Here is a 7070-nt window from a genome sequence, read left to right as displayed (position 1 = left end):
TTTGTCACGCACGGCTGAAACGCGGGTTGTGTACAGACAGAGTACTCTATAATGGATAAGTTGGCATTGCTTTATTTCGTTTTCAAATACATTTAAGAGAAAAGACTTGTCAAGAAGCTTATTTTATTAAAGGGGGGGTACAATGGTGTTTCATGTATTCAGAGTTGTTTACAGTGTTAAAGAGATGGATTCTCATGCTTAACATGGCCAAAGTTTTTTAAAAATATTTTGGACGAATAACGGAGAATTTCTGTGCCGAAAATCTTACTTCCGGGTTGGTACAAGTTTCGGCTGTTTTTTTTTCGACCGTGGATCTAATGACGTAGACCAGAGTGGAACTCCTTATATGAGCATTTCTCCCGGAAAAGCGCGGCCGCGCACACGTCGACCAGAGGAGAGCGAGACCGCGCACCTCAACGCGCTTCAACAGGAAATCATCGGCAGCGCTGCATAGTGTCTCCAAAGTGTGTTTTTGGATGTGAGGGAAAGCTTACCAAAGAACCCAGCGTTAGGAACAGTGGATGCTGTTTGTTCCCTGCATTTCGACGATGAATGTTTTATAAACAAAGCCCAGATCGACGGATTCTCTCTATGGCTCTGGCTTCGCCCACACGACTCGCCTCCAGACGCTCGTTTTTTTCCGGAAAGACTCGGTACAGCCTATCTTTTCTGTTATAAATATAATAAAACTAAAGACTTTTTGGAGATATGAAGGATGCAATACTACTCTATAGGTACTCAAGATTAACAGGAGATTGAGTGAAAATGAGCATTTCACCCCCCCTTTAATAATTTCATATAAATTTTGGTTCATCTTTGTTTTTATTGTTCTGGCAACAAGTTTGTTTTTGGACATTTGTTTTCTTTTGAAATTGCTGTTGGTCATTTGATCGACTGTTTAAAACACAATAGATATCATCAATGCACTTTTTGGATAAAACTGCAGTGTATTTTGGCCATGATCAATGCATTGTCACTTTAATTCAGCGTAAGCGGCGCAGCAAAAATAGACTCGGCGCCGAAACGATCGCAGCACTGCTGCTTCTGCTCTGTTCCTGCTACGCGCTGCCGCGCCGCCTCTGCGTGCGGTGTGAATGCTCTAATCTGTTAACATGGGCGCCGAAAAAAATATGCGCTGCACGCTCTGCTAAGGCGTGTAGTGTGAGTGTGCAGTTCCTAAAAGCATACTCTATAATTCACTGGAACATATACTCATTTTGTCAATATAACTTTAGCTGTCAATCAAGCACAAAGTAGCTTTAGCTCAATAAACAATAACTACATTTACCAAACATATCAATAAAGTGCTTGAAAGACATTATACAAATAACACAGCAAAATAGATTAACACAGCAATATAGATTATTAAAGGGGGGGTGAAATGCTCATTTTCACTCAATCTCCTGTTAATCTTGAGTACCTATAGAGTAGTATTGCATCCTTCATATCTCAAAAAAGTCTTTAGTTTTATTATATTTATAAAAGAAAGATAGGCTGTACCGAGTCTTTCCGGAAAAAAACGAGCGGCTGAAGGCGGGCCGTGTGGGCGGAGCTAAAGCTGTGCTAACGCGCCGAGCTAACAACACCGCCCGGTTCCAACCGTTCCAACGCACGACCGCGAACCTTTATCATTGTGACTGCTCGATCCTTAAGCATTAGACGATCTGCAAATCCGTCGATCTGGGCTTTGTTTATAAAACAATCATCGTCGAAATGCAGGGAACAAACAGTCTTGCACAACCTCCGTTGATGCTCTGGAAAAACAAACTCCATCCACTGGTCCCTTAACGCTGGGTTCTTTGGGAATCTGTGCAGGGTTGTCTTGCCCTGGCAACCAAAAACCCACTTCTTTGGTGACATTGACTTCCCTAAAGCCGAGCACAGCGCTTTGATGGGCGTACTGCTTTCGCTCTCTTCTCTCTCTGGTCTACGGGTGCGCGCACGCCCCGGAGAAGTGCCCTTAGGACCCGTATAAGGAAATTCTGCTACATCTGACGTCACACATGCCCATACTCGAAAAAAACTTTCAGAAACTTGTGACAAACCGGAAGGTGCATTTTTGGAACAGAAATACTCCTTCAAACGTACAATTTAATTTTTGAAACTTTGTCCATGTTTAGCATGGGAATCCAACTCTTTAACAGTGTAAAAAACTCAGTATGCATGAAATAGCATTTCACCCCCCCCTTTAACTGCGTATCTGTTGATTCACAATTGACATAAAATGGCGGCTGCTCTCGTTACAAAGCTATTTTTCTCTGTAACCGAGCGGGAGCTCCGCTCACACACGCACATTTTAAACTCTGCAAATTTAACTCTCATTTACTCAAAATGTTACTAAAACACACCTTCAACACTCTTGACATGTGAACTCAGTATTACATTTACTCAACTCAGTTTTATATCTACAACGTACCTGAAAAAGGGGAGAAATAATCACAAGAGTGATATGGGTGTTTCCTCACTGAAAACTTTAGTGTTATGAGGAAAAGACCGCGATTTCCCCAGAGAAAAGGGTTGGAAGACAAAAGCAATCAATCACGGGCGCATAGATTAAGATCACTTTGGCGATCACATTAACACTTTTTACCCGTAAATTAGGCACTACAAAATGAAGTAATCAATATAACGTTTACATATTCCTTTTATAATTGTTACCCTTTGTACACATGTCAGATTTTAACTTTTTAACACAATTATATGAATTGTATAAATCCTTATTACTAGTGCTGAACGCATGAGCTTTTTAACCTTAAATATTTTAAGATACTCACACATCCTATTAATTTACTAAAACCTTTTAACCCATAACAGTACAGTAAGTATTTTCTTTAACCTGTCACATACACCTGGCCACTTCATGCGTTTTCTCAGATCGGATCTATCCGATCGTGAAAAGACCAGGTGTAAATGCCCTCCGAAACGCATTCGAGACGGATTTGAATCCGATGGCTCAAACCACTTCAGGAGGAGATCTGGGCCGCATTCCAGACGAAACTGGACAAGTGTTTGCATCTGGTTGTTGAAACCACATATGTAAATTGAGTGAGATGTGAGAGCGTGTAATAGGCTATGTAATGTTATAGCCAGATAGACGACGCTACTGCAACACGCATCACCGCAGATGAGAAGCTGAGCATCTGTTAAGCCAACGTGCAAACTAACGCAAATCAAAGTGAAAGTAAGTCACAGACGCTTAACACACATTCATCATCATTAAAAGTAAAGAAAAGAAATGATCTTGCAGGGATGTTGCCGCTCTCTCTTATTGCGGTCTTTGATTTAGAAATTTTAGCTGATGATCAATAAAATGCAGCTCATATCTGTTGCTTTCGGTGACGTGCGCAAAAACACATTTATGTGACCAGGTGTAAATGAATCGTTTTGATAAATCAGATAGCTATCCGATCTGAGAATCTCAGAAATAAATTTTCCCTGAAGCAAACCCGGCGGCTTCATAGCTGCATCCATGTTAGCACGTACGTTTGATGAGGTAATAATTTCACAGTAGGCATACATATACGGCTAGGTATACATCCGCGCTAAAATATCAAGGTAAAAGTCATCATAGCTTGCCTAGTATAGACCCAGCTCCCAACCCAACTTTGAGAATAGATTAACGGCGATATTTTTTTTATCGCCCGATAAGAGTCTCACGTTAACGCAGCACGTTAACGCCGATAACGGCCCACTAGTTCCTAGCCATATCAGCCTAGAAAATTGCAACTTTTCATTTTCCGTCGGTCTTAGTACACGATGTAACTACAGAAGGGTCAAGTTTTAAATAGGAAAAATATCGAAACTCTTTGGTCATTTTTTTGAGAGAGATGCTAATGGTCTTGTCTGATTAATGATCTAAGCTATGCTAAAAGTGGTAGGCTACCGCCAGACCCGGAGTTCGGCTGAATGGATTCGAAAACGGTAAAACTCAACTGTTTAACTCTGGGGGAGTTGTAAAATGAGCCTATAGTTCTTATTCGATCTACGTCATCAATGTTCGCGGCGGCCATGTTGTTGACATAACCCACGGCAACTGTCAGTCTGTCAATTGACAAGCGAGGCAGGGTCGGTATTATCCATGGTATTATCGCTGTATTTTTTTTTTTTTTTTAAACAGCGCGATGGTGTGTTGTGTAATACACGGCTGTTCTAACAACAGCAAGAAGAAGTTAGTTTTTATGTGATACCGACTGTCAGAAAACGTGAAGGGAAGGAGACAGAGGAGTTGAGTCAGCGCAGGAGAGACTTGTGGCTTGATTTAATATTGACTCATTTGGATAAATATTAGGTAGGCTACACAAGATAGGCATTAATTTTTCTCAAGAAAAAAACAACTCACCTAATGCTGTAAACATACAGAGAGAGATTATAATGCGTTTTTTTTATTATAATAACTTTAATGATATAAGTAAAAATATAAATATGTAATATAGTACACATATTTAGCAAAATACTCTCTATAGCTCTTTTTTTCTAGCCAACTAACGTGATATAGCCTATATATTATGGTCATCAAATGGCTTTCCTGAGGTAAATGTTATGTGACATAATTGTTCTCCAGCTGTTTTATTGACCCCTTTGTTTGTTTGATTGATTGGTCGATATTATGTATGAGGAATATACATTTCGGTAAGTTGTACTGTATCTTTCAACATTGTTCATTCGTGTTTATTTACTAGCTAACGTTAGAGATGATCGGTTCACGTGCCGCTATATGTCGCGTCACATTTACAAGCACCAAAACGGTATTTATTGTTTGAATTTCGTAATAAAAGTGACAGAACCTGAGAGCTGAGATTTTTTTATATCATAAGTAACTGCTCTGTCTAGTCTGTCGGTCTCCGTGTCCTCTTTGCTTCGCGATTTTTCTGTGCGTGAGAAAATGGATGTGTGGCGTGAGAGCGTGTGAAAAGTGTCAATTGCGTGTGCTTCACGGTGAATGCGTGAGAGTTGGCAGCTCTGAATAAATATCCGGATAAGTTATGGCTGGCAATAAGGACGAATCTTTACTTAAGGCTATTGGGTCTATTTGATATGGGTCCACACCAATCAAGCTTATCTTCTCTTGATACCGACGAGATGAAGCTGCTCCCCTCAACTCAAATCTGCGTGCGGCTAGGGGCAGGACAGATGTCATGTCAACAATATGGCCGCGGTTAGCTACTTCCGGTGTTTGCGAATAAGGCCTATTTCCAAAAAAAGTGGAGTATCCCTTTAAGATTGAACATTAGCCTGGGGAGTCTGCTCTGTATTTTCTACTGCACAAGAGGTGTGATCAACGGGCATAGTTCAAATGACTCTATACGCAATTGGATAGTCCTTCAAACCAATCAGACCAATGATCCGGGTGTACTTTGCAGAGCGATGCAAAAACTCCAGGCAGGAAATGTGTCAACAAACTTGTTGGTTTGAAGCATTGATCAGCGGTTTGCAGAAGCAGCAATGGCATCGAGCGATTTTTATTTACACCCACTCGAGCGATTGTTGCTTGCCTGAGTCCCCTCCAGTGTTGGTTCCAGCCCCTGAGTCCCCTCCAGTGTCGGTTCCAGCCCCTGAGTCCCCTCCAGTGTGGGCTCCAGCCCCTAAGTCCCCTCCAGTGTTGGTTCCAGCCCCTGAGTCCCCTCCAGTGTCGGCTCCAGCCCCTAAGTTCCCTCCAGTGTCTGCTCAAGCCCCTGAGTCCCCTCCAGTGTCGGCTCAAGGCATGAAGGTATCAGTGTACTGCTGTGAATTGCTGAGCAGTTTATTCAGAATTTCTGATTTGGAAATGTTGCACCTACCAAGTCTCACAAAAGACACTAACGGTAGGTCTGAGAGAACAATCCTTTCTTCCACAAATCCACTTGGATCTGACAGGGAGTCTGACATGGCAGATCTGGAAGGGACTGGACAGGTACATCTGTCACACTTTTCTTGTTGATCTGCAGCACTGTGTGTAGAGTGAGTTTCTTAATGTTGTATTATTATTTTTTAATGTTGTTTCCTGAAAATGAGAACATGAAAATGTGTTACATTTGCCACCTTTTGTCCAATCAGTGTCTGCTTAATTTTAAGAGCAATTCGGAGAATGGAATAGCTTACTTTTGTCTATATTCTGACTGCACATTTGTAATATGCATCTACACTGATCAGCTGTTCAGTTTTTACACCCAAAAAATGACAGGGAATTAGTGTTAATTTTAATGTAATTAATTCTGAAGAAAATAACAATCATAATGCTCCTTACTTAATAAATGCTCTTATAGACTAAATAAAGAAAGGAGCTGAATGAAGTCTTTGTGAGTCCTCAGTCAACTCACCAAATCAACCTATCGGAGAGCAGGCATCAGAATAGGAACACCCAGGGGTATTTTTCAAAGTTGTACCACTTAAACTGAGAAAAGTATTCTTAGGGCTATGAAAGTTAGCATGTGTTCCAAAGATGTTAAATAAAGATGTTTAACGTGTTTTTTTTTACATTTACTAATTCACTAAGTTCAGGGTCACTAATAATTAAAATATTTTCAAGTTTGATAATATTGCTATTTCATTAAGTACAGGCCAGTCAGAATGTCAATATTGGAAACATTACATTTTGTAGTCTTGATGCAAATGTTTCTGTCACGTTAACTAAAGGAAAACTAAGGGAGAGGACTCAAGTGCAGAAAGAATGATTTATTAAATAAAAGAAACATAAAATTAAACAAAAACCCACAAGGGGGAAAACATGATATCAAACAAAAACAACAACTTCAAAAACAACACATACCGGGGTTTCACAGGAGAGCGGGAGACGTAAACAAGACAACAATCCGACAAAGACTGCAAACACAAAAGGAACTTATAAAAGGGACAAATCAGGCAGGTGATGAGGGAACAACAGGTGGGACAAATGAAACCAATAATGAGATAAGGAGGGTGGGGTCAAAACAGAGACAGGAACACAAACACCACATGTGCTACACAAGACAGGACAGGCATGTGGACATTACCCCCTCCTTAAGGAGCGGCTACCAGACGCTCCACTAGGGACGGTAGGGACGGACCAGGGCGGGACGGGGAGGGACGGACCAGGGCGGGACGGGAGGGACAGA

Source organism: Squalius cephalus (assembly GCF_949319135.1).
Source record: "Squalius cephalus genome assembly, chromosome: 24".
NCBI lineage: Eukaryota > Metazoa > Chordata > Actinopteri > Cypriniformes > Leuciscidae > Squalius > Squalius cephalus.
The sequence above is the reverse complement of the archived record's forward strand: the minus strand, read 5'-3'. Positions refer to the sequence as shown.